At 38.3% G+C, this 20,130-nt stretch overlaps 1 protein-coding gene across 2 annotated transcripts in view; it reads right to left on the bottom strand.

The window, feature by feature from the left end:
* ACYP2 (acylphosphatase 2) overlaps window positions 1–20,130 on the bottom strand; it is a 274,964-nt gene that overhangs the window by 249,954 nt on the left and 4,880 nt on the right. Inside the window, exon 2 of one of the 2 annotated variants that reach the window (XM_053200598.1) lies at window positions 13,358–13,422. The exons of the other annotated variant lie outside the window; for it this stretch is intronic. The gene's annotated coding sequence lies outside the window, so the exon portion shown is untranslated. The remainder of the gene's footprint in view (window positions 1–13,357; window positions 13,423–20,130) is intronic. 2 annotated transcript variants of the gene reach the window in all.

Here is a 20,130-nt window from a genome sequence, read left to right as displayed (position 1 = left end):
GGAATAAGCAGATTCTGATAAGTAACTCCCTGAATGCCATAGTAAGGTGTTGGGCTTGTATTTGGCAGAGGCAAAACAGAGAGACAAATGCAAAACAAATTTAAATTCATTAACTAACCTATCAAGGGGAAATTGACTATTGCAGGAGTATTTTAAATCAGTAAAGTCTACTGGTGCTTTTCAAGTATAAACCTTTCAGGTATAGATATTCTGGAAATCAGAAGAGCCTTGAAATCATTTAAAACTTATATAAGATTCTTTGAAAGCATTTATGAATTTGACAAAATATCTTACTCAAGGAAAAAATCCCCTAGAAGGAAAAAAAACAAAAACAAAACAGATATTAGATTTTCTTTTTAAAAGCCACACCAAAGGAGATATAAATAGAAAAAAGCTGAAAATACACCTAGATATCACAATGTGCCAGATTATCATCTGATATTTCCAATAAACATCTAATACCAAAAGTACCAAAACTCAGTGCTAAATGACCCAAACCATTTAGAACAAGTAAAGGGCAATCAGTGGAAATAAAAAAGGACTCAAAGCAAAGTATGGCATTAAATGTATGTGACTTGAAAAGGGATTAAGAACCGCACAGCAGGGGCCTCACTCTATTATGATAACAGAGATAGAGACAGACAGACAACTACAAAAAATGCTATGTATTCATGAAGTATAACCTAATACAAATTTGAGAATGGAATAATACAAAGCAGGAGACATTTTTGAAATGTCATCAAACAGTGCCAGTGAATATTATTTCTGCCAGGGAACAGCAAGAGAGAATGTTTTATTCAAGAGTATCCAAGGAAATAAAAGTTATATTTAAATGGGACATTTCTCACTACATCAAAAAATTTTAATGAAAAATAGAAAAGCAGCTTCTGGGGATAAAAGTGTTATATTTTTGTTCTGGGAATAAAAGTGTTATACACATATGTTCTCATAATAAATGATTATAGGTATCCCCTGCTTTTTTTTTTCAATATATGAAATTTATTGTCAAATTGGTTTCCATACAACACCCAGTGCTCATCCCAAAAGGTGCCCTCCTCAATACCCATCACCCACCCTCCCCTCCTTCCCACCCCCCATCAACCCTCAGGTATCCCCTGCTTTTTGAAAGTTCACGTTATGCCACTTTGCTCTTGTGAAAGACCTCCACTGGTACCTATTTGTGCTAACTGAAAGAAATCCGAAAAGGATTTTCGCTTTGAATAAAAAAGGTGAAAAGCGCAGAGTATTCTGTGTTGGTTTTGCAGCAGAACAAATTTATGTGATAGAGGCAGTTGCATACCTAGAGCAGCAAGAGCAGCACCACCCAGCTCCTTCCTGGGAACTACATTCAGCGTCTCAGCACCAAGACGGCATAGCTTTGAACTGTGTCTATGAGCGTCTGTGCTTTATCTTGATTTATGTTGTACATCCATTAGCAACATGTGTTCTAAGGCCTCAAAAAAGCCTAAGAGGTTACTTTTTGGGTCTGGGAATGCTAAAAAAAATTTCCATATAAACTAATGGTAATTGCTTCTTCCCTTTGCGTCATTTCAGCTTATGAAAAGTTTCATAGGGACATTCTACTTTCAAATAGAGGGGGGAAACCTGTACTTAGTATTTAATAGCTCGATTCTCAGTGTTAAAATGAGACAGGCCAAACAGAGGTTTAACAATTTGTTTTACTTTGTCACCAGGCAGGCATGATTATTAGCAGTGCAATGTGTTTTTAGCCTTTTGTTTTTTTCCTTATCTTTCTCCTAAGTAAAATAAAGGAGGGTAGTTCTCTCCAAAGTGATAGAAGAGAGAGAGTGAGTGATTCCAATAAATTACATATTCTCCTTTGATATTTAGGACAAATATCTATACCACTCTCTTTTCCCTATCATATTTGTCTATCCCTTAAGTACCCTGAAAGCTTCTGGAACATTGCAGTTTCTCTCCAATTACATCACACCTGACAACCTCAACATCCCTGTCCATGACGTTTTGACAAACCTGACCTTGTGTTTTCTCAGCCTGATTGACTTCTTGCCACCTATCTTCTGTGCATCTTGAATCTGCTCAACCTCTCACAATTTAAACAAATGTCCATCCCCAGCCATCACCTCTCATCTCATCATTTCTTCCGTTCTACTGAAGCTGGTATTTGTCCTCAGAGTAACATAAATTCCATCAATCCTCATCTAGTACTGCTATGGTTAAGGCTAGAGATTGTAGAGTCAGTCTGTCTAGGTTTAAATCCTGACCCTCTCTTCCCTAGCCGAGTGACCAGAGACAAATTACTTAATCCCTTTATGCCCTAAATTTCTCACAGGCTTCCTGTGAAGGTTAAATGAGATAATCCACATAAATCTGGCACACACTAAATCCATGATGAACATTAGCCAGTGGTATCAGTATTCTAATTTGCTTCACTTGTCCTTTGTGAAGGGACAAGTCACTGTAGTGATCGTGGTTTTCTCCCACTCTGGTTAGTACTAGTCCCTTCCATTGTTCACGTTTTTCATCTCAGTTCCTGGATTAATTTAAACCTTGATTACTTCCTAAATCTAATTGGACTCTAACTCTAGACCATTGGGGACACTCAGGAATTTTTTTTTATAATTAATCTCTTCTTGAGTCCTTATTCCATTCCCCACAACAGCTACTCTAAACCACCTCTATTTTCCTAAAGTCCCCAAATCTTGCCCTGCCTGAAATATTTTTATGACATAAGGTTGTCTCCTACTTCCCCAAGAAGACAGAGGCCACCCTATTACAGAGAAAGCTTCTCCTATACTTTAGTTTTTTCCCATGAAGAAGGAACCCAATGAATGTAACTCCTGGCTTCTCTGCCTCTGTATTCACTTTCCCTTCAGGGAAGTGGAATGACTCACTTGACTGTTAGGTTTATGCAGAATAAATCAGCATTCTCTAAGTGGCCTTTAGATCTCTTGGCAGCCAGCAGGCCCACACAGCCCAGACCAATCATTCTCTCACTGGCCATAGGATGCACAGGAGACCAGCTGCCTCTAGAGGACCTAGGGAAATCTGTAGTTTGGAAAGGGAGTATAGCTCTTAAGTCAGAAGACCTCCCAACAGACAGATGTTGAGGAATATTAAAAAATCAAAACAAAAAACTGGGAATTTAGAGGAGCTTTATAAATTCAGAGGTATGAGTGGACTTCAGAACGTTTTAACTTTGGCAGTTGTATGGGCTTTTAACAGCTACAGTCTGGGACAAATGCTGGGAAGGATATGGAGCAACAGGAATGCTCATGCATTACTGGTGGGAATACAAAATGGTATAGCCATTTTGGTAGACAACCTGATAGTTTCTTACTAAATTAAACATACTCTTAGCATACAATCCAGCAGTCACACTTGATATTTATCCAAAGGGACTGAAAGCTTATGTTCATACAAAAATGTGTACGTGGATGTTTAGAGCAGCTTTATTCATAAACTAAGCAAGATCTATTTCAGTCGGTAAATGGATAAACAAACTGTGACATATCCAGTCAACAGAATATTATTAGGCACTAAAAAGAAATAAGCTATCAAGCCATCAAAAGGACATGGTGGAATATTAAATGCATAATACTGAATGAAAGAATCCCATCCTAAAAGGGCTACATGTTGTATGACTCCAACTATATGACATTCTGAAAGAGGCAAAATTATGGAGAGAGTAAAAAGATAAATGGTTGCCAGGAGTTGAGGAAGGAGGGGTGCAGAGGCAGGGCAGATAATTTTTGAGATACTATACTGGTGGATAGATGTCATTACATATTTGTTCAAACCTATAAAATATATAACACCAAGAGTGAACCCTAAGGTAAACCATGGACTTTTGGTGATAATGATACCTTGATGTAGCTTCATCCTTTGTAAAAAATGTACCACTCTGATGCAGGATGTTGATAGTGGGTCAGGTTGTACATGTGTGGGGTTAAAGGATATGCAGGAACTCTTCTCTGCACTTTCCACTCAATTTTTCTGTGAACTTAAAATCACTCTAAAAAATAAAGTCTATTCAACAACAACAACAACAACACCTATGCTAAGGAGGTTTCATTGTCTAACAGAGGGTATTTTTTAAAATACAGATTCTTACACTTCATCTCAGAACTACTATATCATTTCTGTAGGAAGAGGATACAGGAATCAGTATTTTTTTTGCATGCAGTTGTTAAATAATAATAAGCACCCAGGTAATTATTTTGATCAGACAAATTTGGGAAACATTGGTTTAGGCTCTTCTATACCTGAAAGCAGTTATAGCAACTGATGGCCAAGGATTACAACTGTTGGCTCCGAAGATACAAGCAGTGTTAGGGAACAGAGTTCACTCTAAATGCAGCTCAAGGCATTGGTATTCTTCCATGTTCCCTTTGTAGTTAGAATGCTACATAGCATATTTGGATCAACTGAATGTGAATGGAAGTGATGTGAGTGAAAGAGACATGTGCTACTCTTGGGCAGAAGTTTTTTAGAGACAGGGCATAACTTGTTACATTCCCTTGTCCTGCTATGTGGACCATGGAAAAATTTGTGAAGATTGTGACATCCTAGTTCCTTAAGTGAATACAGTGTGAACAGAACTCCCTGCCAATCCACAATGGATGTGTAGTATAAGTGAAAAATAAACTGTTGTTGTCTTAAGCCACTAACATTTTTAAAAAATGTTTATTTATTTATTTTGAGAGAGCATGTGAGCAGCAGGGAGGGGGCAGAGAGAGAAGGAGGGAATCCTAAGCAGGCTCCGCGCTGTCAGCACAGAGCCTGATGTGGGGCTCAATCCCACAAACTGTGAGATCATGACCTGAGCTGAAATCAAGAGTCAGATGCTTAATCAAATGAGCCACCCAGGTGCTCCTTAAGCCACTCACATTTTGAAGTTCTTTGTTCCTATAGCATAACATACCCTATCCTGACTGATAGAGTCTTCAAACTCTACAAATTTTTTAATTAATTTTTAAATGTTTATTTATTTTTGAGAGAGAGAGAGAGAGAGAAAGAGAGAGAGACAGAGAGAGAGAGAGAGAGACAGAGAGAGAGAGAAAACACAGGCAGGGGAGGGGTAGAGAGAGGTAGGGACAGAGGATCCAAAGTAGGCTCTGTGCTGACAGCAGAGAGCCCGATATGGGGCTGGAACATGTGAACCTTGAGATCATGACCTGTGCTGAAGGTGGATGCTTAACCAACTGAGCCATCCAGGTGACCAAAACTGTACAAATTTCTAAGATTCACAAGAGAACAGTATCTCAAATGTTAGTCTGAGACAGGAATTAATATGAATAGCAAATTATCCACCCTAGAAATGGAAAATTCAGTGTGCCAAATTTAACAGCTCCTAATTACATTTATGTTCACAGAACATCAATTACTGAGTCTTGTATCAAATCACCTATCTTGGTAAAGCTAATACTCAGAATCTCTCTGACTCCAGAGTCTTTTACATGGTATTTAACAACAACAATAAATGTGCTTTGAGAACAAAATTTTGCCCGGAATGACAACACCAGTGACTGGGGAATACCTTTTTCTAAATCTGATGGGAGTGGGAACAGGGATGCAATAATTTTGTATGTCTTATTGACTCTTTTGATTATCTAGAAACTCAGTAAGAGACTTGATACTAAACTAATAAAATGTTTGACTAAGCTACAACTGTTTACAAAAAATGCCAACCCTATTTAAGTCTTGCAAAACTCTTCTATGGCACAAGAACAGACACTCACATCGATGGAAGAGAATAGAGAACCCAGAAATGGACCCACAAATATATGGCCAACTAATCTTGGACAAAGCAGGAAAGAATATCCAATGGAATAAAGACAGTCTGTTCAGCAACTGGTGCTGGGAAAACTGGACAGCGACATGCAGAAGAATGAACCTGGACCACTTTCTTACACCATACACAAAAATAAACTCAAAATGGATGAAAGACCTCAATGTAAGACAGGAAGCCATCAAAATCCTCGAGGAGAAAGCAGGCAAAAACCTCTTTGATCTTGGCCACAGCAACTGCTTACTCAACACGTCTCCAGAGGCAAGGGAAACAAAAGCAAATATTAACTACTGGGACCTCATCAAAATAAAAAGCTTCTGTACAGCAAAGGAAACAATCAGCAAAACTAAAAGGCAACTGACAGAATGGGAAAAGATATTTGCAAATGACCTATCAGATAAAGGGTTAGTATCCAAAATCTACAATGAACTTATCAAACTCAACACCCAAAAAAACAAATAATCCAGTGAAGAAATGGGCAAAAGACATGAATAGACACTTCTCCAAGGAAGACATCCAGATGGCCAACCGACACATGAAAAAGTGCTCCACATCACTCATCATCAGGGAAATACAAATCAAAACCACAATGAGATACCACCTTACACCTGTCAGAATGACTAACATTAACAATTCAGGCAACAACAGATGTTGGCAAGGATGCAGAGAAAGAGGATCTCTTTTGCATTGTTGGTGGGAATGCAAGCTGGTGCAGTCACTCTGGAAAACAGTATGGAGGTTCCTCAAAAATTTAAAAATAGAACTACCCTACAACCCAGCAATTGCACTACTAGGCATTTATCCAAGGGATACAGGTGTGCTGTTTCAAAGGGACACATGCACCCCCATGTTTATAGAAGCACTATCAACAGTAGCTAAAGTATGGAAAGAGCCCAAATGTCCATCGATGGATGAATGGATAAAGAAGATGTGGTATATATACACAATGTAGTATTACTCGGCAATCATAAAGAAAGAAATCTTACCATTTGCAACTACATGGATCGAACTAGAGGGTATTATGCTAAATGAAATTAGTCAGAGAAAGACAAAAATCATATGACTTCACTCATATGAGGACTTCAAGAGACAAAACAGATGAATATAAGGGAAGGGAAACAAAAATAATATAAAAACAGGGAGGTGGACAAAACAGAAGAGACTCATAAATATGGAGAACAAACTGAGGGTTACTGGAGGGGTTGTGGGATGGGGGATGGGCTAAATGGGTAAGGGGCACTAAGGAATCTACTCCTGAAATCATTGTTGCACTATATGCTAACTAATTTGGATGTAAATTTAAAAAAATAAAAAATAAAAAATTAGGAAAAAAAAGAACTAATAAAAAAAAACTCTTCTAACTAAGATTGAATGAAATATGAAACAGAAAGGATGAATTCTGGACATTATATAATGTCTTTGAAGTTTAAATTTCAAAGGCAAGAGAATTTGAGTTTAATCACTGATTTCTTTAGACTTAAATTGTCAAGGAGTTTTATTTTTTTATTAAAAAAAATTTTTTTTAATGTTTATTTATTTTTGAGAGAGACAGAGACAGAATGCAAGTGGGTTAGGGGCAGAGAGAGAGGGAGACACAGAATCCGAAGCAGGCTGCAGGCTCTGAGCTGTCAGCACAGAGCCCGATGTGGGGCTCAAACCCATAGAGCTGTGAGATCATGACCTGAGCCAAAGTCAGTCGCTCAACCGACTGAGTCACCCAGGCGCTCCTTAAATTGTCAAGGAGTTTTAATCTTTAGACTTTTATTCTTCCTAAGAATGGGAATTTGATAATGGGAGGAGTTTTTGGTGAAATTTGAAGGGTCTCCGTGTTGACTGTATTTTATTATTGAAGTACCTCAATAGTGCTATGTAATCTCATTGTAAGCCTTCTTATATGTGAGATTGGACAATACTACTGAATATAATTGGTAAGGAAAATAGAGGAATGGATTTTCAGATTTGGAGTTTCTATAATCAATATACTATTTGTGGTAGTTATAAAACATGGCCTGTTCTATGTCTTGTCCTAGCAGCTTCTCTCTCATATAGGGCTCCTGGAAGGGAGCTTAGGTTGGTTGTGAAAGTACATACAGCTTATACTATTCTAGCACCATCCCATAGGCCCTAAACCATGCTAGCACCATCTGATCTTCCCACAGTTCCCTTGGTTTACCTGAAAAATTGAGCCCACAAAACTTCTCTTCAATTTTAACTGCTACCCTTAGATGAAACTTTAATACACCAAGTAGGATTCCTTTTGGGGGCATCTTTGTGTAATTTGTGTTTTGTTCTGTTTTGTTTTGGCTTTCTCTGCCTCCTATCACATGTGAATCTTGCTGCTCTCATGATGTGTCCCCACCTGTGTATATTTGGAGGTTCATACCTTGCTACCTAAATGTGCTATTGATGTTGTTCATGGGTTTGAGATTTTGCTAACTTGCTCTGTTTTTGTAGGAAGCTATGAGGATATTTAAAAACCATTCCACTTTCAACTTCACAAAATGCTCTTTGCTTTTTTTGTGATCCTTTCATGTAGCAAAGATAATTATATATGTTCACCAAATCTCTTTTCATATTTCTTCTATATTCCCTGTCCATCACCCCAACACCCTCCCCAAATGAAGCATGACCCAGGGACTAGTCCTGCCTAGTGAAACATGAATGGAAATAACAAGTGTCACTTCACAGTGGTGGCAGTGAGAGCCCTCTGCACCATTCCTTCATCTCTCTCTTCCCCTTTGGTCATTAGCATACAGTCTAAGGACTGAAGCAGCCAGCCTCAATGGTCTCAGCAAAGAAGATAACAATCTAGAGTAGAGTTTGCACTAGTGAGAAATAAACGTTTAAATCTTCTGCCACTACTCTCTTGGAGTTGCGGCTATAGCACAAACCCAGACTACCCAGACTTCACCTCTTCCTTGTAAATATGCTCAAGTATCTCCTATCCCCCACCCCCCAAAAACAAACTTTCCCCTAGTCCTTAAATTATCATATATCTCCCTCTCATTCACTGATACATTTCTGGAAGTAAAATCTATATTTGCTACATCCACTTCCTCACCACCCACTCACTGCTTAATTCCTGGGGATCTCGCTTCTGCTTCTTCATTCTTCAGAAACTATTTTGAGATTACCAATGATTTCCTACTTCCCAAATCACATTCAATTCTGCTCAACCTCTCTTCTACCAAGGCCCCAAACTCTAGTCAAGTGGTATCAAATCTTTTTGTGATCAAAGACTCCTTTGAAAATCAGATAAAAGTTAGGGATCTTAAGGGGGAAAAAAGCTATGGATCTTATTCTCAGAAAAATCGTGTGTGTCTGTGTGTGTGTATGTGTATATATATACACATACACACACACACACACACACACACACACACACACACACACACACACATACATATTTCCCGAGGGATTTTCCTATACCACCCTACCCTGAAGTTTTGTCTCTCCTCTACTTTTGGCATTTCTGTAGTGGCTTCTTATACTAACTATTCTCTCATGCATCTCTCTCTTCATTCAATCATGGAGTACTTGTGAAGTAAAAAAACAACATTGTGTTCCTCTTATCCCAAACGACATGACAGGATAGTTGGGAAAGAGACATGTTTACATTAAAACTTGAGCAATAAAATAGGGAAGAATATAAAAAAGTGGGAGAAATATTGAACTATTTATGAAGAAGGGTCCGATACTGCTTTCTGTAAGAGAGGGAGTATAAACTGGACCTTGAAAGACAGGCTGGACTTTTGGGTAAGTAGATAGAAGGAAGAATTGTGTGTCAAATAGAATAGAAGGTATTATGTGAACAACAAGAAACATGTAAAGATAAATGAAATGTTGAAGAGATCATAAGTAGGTCCGACAGGGAATGACCAGAAAGGATACAAAGGTAGATAAAAACAGAACGCTAGAGGGGCACCTGGGTGGCTCAGTTAGTTAAGCGTCCAATTCAGCTCAGGTCATAATCTCACAGCTCTTGAGTTCAAGGCCTTTGTCGAGGTCTGTGCTAACAGCTCAGAGCTTGGAGCCTGCTTCAGATTCTGTCTCTCTCTCTCTCTCTCTCTGCCCCTCACCCACTCATGCTCTGTCTCTCTCTCTCTCTCTCTCTTTCTCAAAAATAAACATTAAAAAAATTTTTTTAAACAACAAAAAAAAAACAGAACGCTAGGTTGAAACCAGTCCGGTGTTAGCCTTAAGGCTTTATTTTGGGAATAATAGGGAGACACTGAATATTTTTGAGCAAAGGACTGCCAGGATAAAAATGATCTTTTAGGAGATTAATCTGTTTAGAGTATCTAACAGAGAAATGAGGGACTGGCCCAAAGGAGTTAAGTTAAGGGACTGTGCAATAATCCACGGTTTGTACTTCTGAACTACAGAACTGAACTGTTTGAGAAGAGTATCTTAGTGAAAGGGGCACAACTGATGTAGGAGCATGAAGACGTGCGGCTTGGATCTCCCTTCACCTGTTAGAATGCAGTCAGCTAAGAGCCTCCAGCTGCAGCCCCTTCAGGACCTCACACAGCAGTATCCAAGCTGAGGTCATCATCTTCCCATGCAGCCCCCACCAATGACTGATCATGACAGCACTACTAGGGCCTAGCCATTTCTACCTAACACAGGACTTCTCTGACAGGCAGCCTTCACTCTGGAGCTCCCCACTGGGTTGGCTGAGACTTTGCTAGGTGGACATCAAAGTTTGAGGCTCTCCCCATCCAATCCTGTTTCCTTGCCACTTTTTCACCGGTGTCAGATCAGCACACAGGTCTGACGGCTCTCCCTACTCAGTCTTCCTTCTTCCACCTTTCTCTCTCATAGGTGTTATATCCCACTCCCCAGATAATATAAAAATACTTTGGAAATACATGAAAAGCTCACATTATAAAATTCATACAAGTAAAAATTAAATTGATAGCACCGAATTAATTGTGTCTAGGAAAGGCATAATCTAAGTTTAATTATCGCATGCACTAGCAAACTAAGAAATATGGTTAACAGTGATTTACAGATTGAAAAAAACACCAAGGTCACTGCAGGCTTGAACAAATTTTCTACATGCTGAAATCTGATTTAACCTGAGATTAAGTAAGAGACTAAAGTAGCCATTTGAACATATCGTTATTTAGAGGAACCAATTTATTTTAAAAAGAATCGTTTCATCTCACAACTAAAGTAATAATGGGATAACGGGAGCAGCAGGGTGGCTGAGACAAGTGTTTCAGAGGGGGTTCAGCAAATAGGAGAGACTGTACACATACGAAAACAATATCCGTCAGGTAGAAAACATTCTTGAAGCTGCCTTTGAATATACTCTGTGTTCATGAGACACTTCTGTGAAAATGGAAAGATATTCCCACCATGGCAGGATCGAAAAAAAAAAATATATATATATATATACACACACACACACACACACACATATATGTAACTGCCACATAATACACTAACTTGATAATCAGGATCTAACGGAAACTCTATATGACAGACCATCTCACACAATCAGCTAAACATAACCACTCTTCCTGTTTTGTTTGAAGGGGGAAGTTATAACGTAATGTTAGAGGTGTATTTTTTGATGTGCGTTAGGCTGAGAAGATTAGCTGGTCATTCAGTTTCAACTGTTCAGTGGTAATTTGGGAATGAAAATGTTACAGTAAAGTAGTTTTGAGCTAATAAAGAACTGTTTGATTGAAGGCCCAATCATTTCCTTCCTATTTTTAACTGCTATCCAATACAACAGTTTCCTTTTGAAGCACATCTTAGTAGAGGTTGAAACATCTCAATGACATCAATTCAAATTATTGCCACTCACGAATAAAACATTTTACATAATTCCACAGTCCTCCTAAACCTCTAGTATGTCCTCTCTCCTGTCAGCTTCCCATTTTATACATTCTCTTTCCCAAATCATTTTCCTCCTTACTCTACAAATTCCCAACTTTCTTATACCTTTTCCTTACACCTTTCACATCATTTCCACAACTCTCTACTCTCAACTGAGGACACTGCCTCATACTTGTCTGAGAAAATAAAAGCCATCATAAGTTGCTCATTTGGGGGGGGGGGGGCTACAGGCCATGGTGGCCTTGCAGCCCCACAAGGAGGGCCCTTCCCCCTCTGCTCTGCCATGCCTTCACTGGCCCACCTGTCAGCTCTTGCCCAAAGCACGCAGGGATGCAGTGCTGAGCCAAGAAAATCTTATCATAATTGGAGACGGACCCCTATATAAAAATTCAAACCTTTTACCTGTTCACTTTTCCATCGATGAAAATGACTGTTGGAACAAAAACTAAGAAAATTAAGATAAGAAACACAAGAATAGAGCCAACAGTTCAGGGAAAAACACAATTTGACATAAGCAAAAAGAAGAATTTATTTATTCAAGACTAAAAGCTAAAGGCCTGGAACTGAGAACCAGATCAGGTCAAAAAACAACAACAGATGCAGAAGAAATGGCTGACTTTTATAAGGAACTTTTAAATGAAAATCTTCAGAAGCACATGTATTATAAACAGAGACTGGTATAAGCATAATTTTGCCATCACCTTCTTCATGGGAGAAGTGGCCCTGGAGAGGGTTTGGAACAAGCATAGACTGAAACAAAAGAAGACCAGCATTTAGTACCCACCCTCACCCACACACCAGTGTCTCAGGAGAAGCAGCTGCTTTGGGAGTTCAGTTTGCCAGGGCTCTAAAAACTCGTAAGTGAACTGAGTCCCGCACCTTCTTTCTTTATGGGGCCCCCTTGGCTTATGTCAGCACCAGGGTAGATAGACTGGGAGAATGAGGGTCCCAGTGAGCTGTGGGCCATGTGACTCTGTCCTGACTGTGGATTCCAAGTTGGCTCTGGGTCACGGACATGATACTAAATAAAGCCCAAGCACTGTGTACCCATTAGAAAAAAAAAAGGGTGGGGGGAGGGCACCTGGGTGGCTCAGTTGGTTAAGTGACGGACTCTTAATTTTGGCTCAGGTCATGATCTTGTGGTTCGTGGGTTAAGCCCAGCATTGGGCTCTGCACTCACAGTGCAGGGCCTGCTTGGGATTCTCTATCGCTCTCTCCCTCTCTCTCTCTGCCCCTCCCCCGCTCGCTCTCTGTCAAAAATAAATAAATATTACCAAAAAAAATTTTTTTAAGAAAAAAAAGAAGTTGCTCATTTTGGGATTTCCAAATCTGTATATCTCCTTCTTCCCTCCTGTTTCAATGTAGGGAGTATCTCTCTTCCTATCATTTCACTCCTGCTGTGGATCCAATCCCTCACCCTCCACAATCTCACCTCTCCTTTCTAATGAATAATTCTGATCCTAAAACAAACATGTGCTAGTATCTGACATAGTAAAAAGCCTTTTATTGACTTCTGTCATCTTTATACTACCTTTCCTTCTTTTGCTTCCTCTCACAGAAAACTTCTTGAAATATCCTATCTCTGCATGCTGTCTCTATTCCCTCACCAGGTCACTCTTGAATCTTCTCCAATCCAGCTTCTCTGTCCTACCATGCCTCTGGCATTGTGTGTGTCAAGGTCAATAATGACCTCTATACTATCAAATCCATTGGCTACTTTGGTCCTTATCTTACCTGATTCTTGAGTAGCATCTCTCTCCCTGGAAACTTTCTCCTCTTTTAGCTTCTGTGATGCCATTCTGTGCAGAAGAGAGTTAACATAGCAGACATGAGATTGCTATCCTTTGAAAGGGCTTGCAAGGTTGGCCCTTGGCTAGCGTTTGAAAACTTGATTTTCATTAGTATTCCTTTTTTCCCTGATAATAATGGCTCACTGTGCCTAGACAGAGGGTGCCTACATGATCAGAACCCAAATAAAATTCTTGGGCACTATGTCTCTAATGGGCTTCCTTGTATAGAAACATCACAGACATATCGGTGTGTTTTCACTGACAGGGGAAGCGTGTACTCTATTTGACCCCTTACAAAATAAAAAGGGCATTAAGGAAACCTACTCATGGATTTTTCCAGACTCCACCTGTGTCTTTCCCCCTTATGATCTGCCAGTATGTATTTACTATAGTACTGTGATAAATCTCAACCATGAGTACAACCATATGCTGATTCCAGGGAACCTCCTAGTGAATATCCAAATGCAGAGCTGGTTTTCATCACTCTGTCCTGGTTTTCCTTTTCTCATACTCCTTTATTGGTTTCTCCTGCTCTGTCCCCCTTGGAGCCTCAAGGTTTTACTCTCTTCTCTCTATATACTGTTTTTTAAACAATTTTATTTGATACTTTAACATGAAATAAAATATCATCCATATGCTGACAACTTCCAAATTTATATCTCGAGTCTAATTCCTACCACTAACTCTAGAAACTTATATCCAAAAGCCTTCTTGAATCTTCACTTAGGATCTTGTAGGCAAACTTAGTATGGCCAGTACAGAATTCATGACTGCTTCTTCCTAAACCTGGTACCCTCTCTGTTTTCCCCATCTCAGTGATGACTTTACCATATGTGCTATTATTACCAAAGACAGAAATGTGGGGGTGACCTATGACTCTTCCCTTTCTCTCACACCACATTCTATCATCAAATTTTATTAGGTTCACCTTCAAAATATCTCAAATCTGACTTTTCACTATTTCACCTTGATACAAGTCATCATCATCTTTCACTGACTACTGAAATAGCTTCCTTAGTCTCTCTACTTCCCATTCTTTTCTTACCCCGTGTGATCTATTCTCCATTCAGAGTCAGAGAAATCCTTGAAAGTTCAAATCAAATTATGTCATTTTCCTGAATAAAAACTTGTCTATTGGTTTCCATTGCACTCAGAGTAAGTCTAAATTCTTGGCCCACTTATTAGGTTAGAAGTAAAAGTAGGTGCTCTTGCATTAAACAAACAAAAACAAACAAACAAAACTTGGCTTGATCAAGAAACAAAGAAGGCCAGAGTACCTAGAACAGAATGAGTGAGGGGAGATCAAGATATAAGATGAAACATTAAGACAGAAAGTGGTCTTTGCTTGCAGGCCTTGTTTTTTAGTATTTATTTCACAAATTTGTGCTGACATACAGAAACAAAAGTCACAATAATGTTCTCTAATGAACTGATCATTTATGAGTCCCAACTCAAATATTTTTCCATACAAAACACTAGCACTTATTTTCCCTACCCTATCTCACTCAGTGCCCCTCAGTTGACATCCTTATTGGTTTGAACTTTGAGACTGTGTTAATATCCCCAAGTATCAATCAAGTACAAATCAAATGAATCAAAAGAATTTAACTGCACAATTTGCTACAAGTACAAGATTACATCAAGTTGATGAAAGTGATGTTAAAGAATTCTTTAAATCACACACAAGGCTGTTGGCAAGTGAGACTGCAGTTATACCAGTTAACAAAAGGAGCAGAGAAAATCAAAAATGACTGTTTCAAAAAAGAATAATTTGAATATCAAGCAATTAAGGGAAGGCACTAGGAAAATTGATGAGGCTGTTAATAATTTTGGTAAAAATGACTTTCTGCCTATTAAGAGAGTGAAAAAAGGAGGCCACAGAATAGGAGAAAATACTTGCAAGTTACATATATGGTACAGGATTTATCCCCAGAATATACAAGGACCTCTCAAAACTTAGTAAGAAAACAAGTAAGGCTCCAAAAAATTGGAAAAAAAGATGTTAATAGGCACTTTGCCAGGAAAGACACATGATTGCTAAATTAGCACTCAAAAAGATATTCATCATTATTAGGCATTAGGAAAATGCATATTGGAAGCACAATGAGATACTATTACACTCCTCCTAGAAAGGCTAAAGTTAAAAAGACTGACCATACCAAGCAGGCAAGGATGTGGAACAACTAGAAGTCTTGTACACTACAGGTAAAAATGTAAAATGGCAGAACCACATTGGAAAATAGCTTACAGTTTCATATACCTACCATATGATCCAGCCTATCTTCTCCCAGGTATTTGCCCGTGAGAGACAGAAATATGTGCCCACACAAAGACATACACATTGATATTCATAGCAGTTTTATTTGTATTAACCAGAAACTGTAAACAACCAAAATGTCCATCAACAGATGAATGGATAAGCAAATTGTGGTATATTTAAAAAATGGAATACTAATCAGCAGTTGCTTGAGAGAAAACTATAGAATCATACCAACAACATGATGAAGATCAAGTGTGGTCACTTGATCAGCAAAAGCAGCAGCAGCTGGGAACTTTTTAGAAAAGCAAATTCACAGGCCCCACTCCAGATCTACTAAATCAGAAACTCTGAGGGTGGGAGCTCTCCAAACCACAGCTTTAGACTAATTTGCTAAAAGTATCAGTGAAGGTTTTTGATGTCAACTATGTTTACTATCAGTAACCAACTCTGGCTAACTTAAATTGAAGATAAATTTATTGGCAAATATCAAGTAACTCTCAGAATTGGTAAGAAATGGTAAGAAAGATTCTTAGGGAATCAAGGAACCAAGGGAGTGAGGGTAACAGAAATAATCTTGTTAAGGCGCTGTTGCCGCCAACAACATATGCCATCTCTTCTATTTGACATAGTGGTCACTGTAGGCAGCTGCTGCTCCTGACAACACAACCATGGATGCCACACTGCCTATCTATCAGAGATCCAATATCATCCATCATCCTTTCATCTTAGTATCACTTGCTCAAGATTTAAAGTACATACTGGCAAAATCCAGATCACGAGGCTGTCAGGGGGATGGGTAGAGGGTGAATCTCACCCATTAGGCTTCTAAAGTTAGAAGGAGGAGGCTACTTCTCACTAAGACCTAGATGATGAGAGGATTTCCCAAATCTAGCAAATGGGTTCAGATGCTGAATAGTCAAAAACAATTACAGATGCCCACTATTCAAAGTGTTCTGAATAAAGTAAATTAGGTGTATTTTTAGCAGGACCACTTTCTAGCAGAATTAGTCAAATGTATTCTTTGTATTACTAATTATGGACTTAAGAAGGATCCATAAAACTTACTCTTTGTTCTTGGGACTTAAGTCTTTTCATTCAAGTATTGGCTCACAGTGGATCATAAGAGTGGATGGTGCTAGCATGTGCCTTTCTGCTGCATGTTTGAGTAAAGACTAACATGAAATGACTGTATTAAATAATGCTACCTTGACTAGACTCTTGGTAGTTAGTCTTCAAGTGTTGTTATTTAAAACTAAATTAATTGGACATTCATTGGCAAAAATATGAACCTTGGTCTAAATGTCACACCTCATACAAAAAATTAACTCAAATGGACCGTGGACTTCAATGCAAAACATAAAACTTAAAAAACAACAACAGCAACTTTGAATCTAGGACTAGGCAGAATTTCTTAGAACTGACACCAAAAGCTTGAACCACAAAAGGAAAAATTGACAAATTAGACCTCATCAAAATTAAAAACTTACTCTGCAAAAGACTCTATCAAGAGGATAAAAAGATAAGCTACAAACAAGGAGAAAATATTTGTAAACCACATATCTGACAAAGAAATAGCACTTGGAATATATAAAGAACTCACAAAATTCAACAGTAAAAAAAACCTAGCAGGCAAAAAACATGAGCAGACATTTTACCCAAGAAGACATACAAGTAGCAAATAAGCACATGAAAATAAGGTCAACACCATTAGCCATTAGGGAAATGCAAAGTAAATCCACAATGAGATAGCACCATATAAACAGTTTGGGATTATTTTATTTATAAAACTAAACAATGCGACCCAGCATGACCCGGCAATTAAACTCTTAGACTTTTATCCCAGAGAAATTAAAACTTATGTTTACACAAAAATTTGTAGATGAATGTTCACAGCAACTTTACTAGGAATAGCCAAAAGTAAACTATGGTACATCCATACTAGGGAATGTTATTCAGCTATAAAAAGAAACAAACTATGGCACATGCAACAACTTGGATAAATCCCAAGGGAATTATCTGAGAGAAAAGAGGCAATCCCAACAGGTTATACCCTGTATGATTCCATTTATAGAACAGTCTTGAAACCATAAAATTGTAGAAATAGAGAACAGATTAGTAATTTCTAAGGGTTAGAGACATGAAAGGGGTCAGAGATGCGAATGTGAGTATAAAGGGCAAAAGCAGGGATCATTGTGGTGATGGAAATGTTCGTATCTTGCTTGACTGTATCAGTCTAAATATCCTGATTATGATACTGTACTACAGATGATACCAATTTTGGGAACCTGGGTAAAAGGCACAAGGGATATCTTTATTTCTTACAACTACATGTGAATCTATGATTATGTCAAAATAAAAGGATTTAAAAAACAAAACAAGGCAAAAACTGAATTCTAGTACTTAGGTTCTGAGTCCAGAAAGGCAGCCCACTCTCTATGGGTAGGGATGAGCTAACAACACTACTATCGTTATTGTTAATACATATAGATCCATGACTGTTTGTAATCTGGTTTCAGTTTACCTTCTTGTCTCTTCTCTTGCCTTATGCACATTTTCTGTGCTCCTACCATACTGTACTCAATGTTCCTTGGCCTAATTAGGCCCAGTGAAAATTCCATATGCTTTCCACATACTTCTGCCTCTGCCTAGGGTATACCTATCCACTTGACATCATGACTTCAATACCCTAATGTCACCACTGCAGTTTCCTGTAAGTATCTGGTTACAGCCCAAAGCACTGAATTCATACATCTGAAATAGCTTTCAGTATAAAATCCAAAATTCTTAACCCAACTTACAAGATACTACATGACCTAACTCTGCTTACCCTCTCTGCCATTATTATCCTCTCTCTCTGTACACATTGGTCTTTCTGAGCTTCTCAAACAAGCTAAGTTCTTCCCTTACCTCAAGCCTTGGCTCAGACTGTTCTCCTGGCTGGATCCTTCCTAATCATCCTTTTCCCCAACTCATTTGTCAACTGCTACTTCTTCAAAGAAATCTTTCCAGGCCTCCCGGTCTAGGCCAGGTCCCCCTATTCTACACAATCAGAGCACCCCTTATCCTATTAAAGCATTTAACAAAATCATAATTAAAATACCTGTAAAAGGAAATGTTTAATGTCTGACTGCTCTGCCAGTCAGTGAGCTCCATATCAGTAATCATATAGAAAATTGATCTTTTAGGAAAAATATTTTATATTAAATTTTAAGTTGTTCATTCTTTCTACCATATAAATCCCTTTGTCTCTTTTAACTTGTTTACATTTATTGTCTCTCTTTCTCTCTCTCTCTCTCTCTCTCTCTCTCTCACATACACATAGAGCCTTGTATGAATGGTTTGTGGAAATTACAGAAATTGTGGAAATGTTTAGATTAAAGCACTACTGGAACAGGAACAACAGAAGCCTCAGGATAAGATGATCACTTGACAGAAGTAGTTTACCAGAGCAAAAGTTCAGATCTGGGAATTGCTATAAAAACATAAGTCCCCATTCTCCAAAACTGGCAGGCAGAACTAATGGGTGAGGCACTGAATTTTTCAGTCTATGGAAGGCAGTCTGAATTAGTTTTATCTAGAGATTTTAAGAGGTAGTAAGATCCCAGATGACATTTAGTTACAATTTTAATTTATCTGTTTACTTGACTGTCAACCCACTAGATAGTGAACTCCTTGAGGACAAGTACTGTGTCATTCATCTTATGATCTCAAACTTGGCACTCAGGAGGCACTTAATAATGTTTACTGAATTAATGAATATATAATTCACCATGGAGAATTAGGGATTTGATATATTACCCCTCTTATGAGTCTGTAAATTTCAAAAGAGATTGTACTTAGTACAAAGAAACAGATTGCAAAGGGTAGCATTTCAAGCATCAGATATAGTGTGAGTGTCTTGCTGGCTATTCAAATTATTCATGCAGACAATTCCATTCTGTGCTTAGGAGCAGGGGGTAGGTGGAAAGAGCATATATCCTCTTTGTGCTTTAGTTATTATCTCTCCACTGCCTCTACTGTTAACTTTTTCAACTACCATTAAATACAATACATCTCTTTACCATATTTGATTATGAAGGAAGCTGTGTCCTCCTATATTATCCATAGCTTGTCAAAAAGAAGAAACATAAAGAGCTTCAGTTGTGTTGAAAAACTCCTAGCATTTAAATATCAAATAGGCATTTTCTAAATAATAACTTAATAATTTTTTAATCCTTTAATAAATATGCCTTGATAGATAGGCATCACCAGTGACCACCTATGTGATATGAGGATTCTAAAAAAGCTCTGAATCATCCACGATTATTCCCCTTTGCTCCAAATGATGTCTAATACTTCAGAGCTAGAAGTTCATTCCTTAAGGGTCTCCAGTTCCAGTAACATGGCATCCTGAGTAATGCAGAAACCCTAATATAGAAAAGCTGCATTAAACACAACAAGTGATAACAATAGATGAG

This window comes from Acinonyx jubatus, chromosome A3 (genome assembly GCF_027475565.1).
Source record: "Acinonyx jubatus isolate Ajub_Pintada_27869175 chromosome A3, VMU_Ajub_asm_v1.0, whole genome shotgun sequence".
In the NCBI taxonomy this organism is placed as follows: Eukaryota; Metazoa; Chordata; class Mammalia; order Carnivora; family Felidae; genus Acinonyx; species Acinonyx jubatus.
Note: the sequence above shows the minus strand (reverse complement) of the source record. Positions and strands in the feature narration are given on the sequence as shown.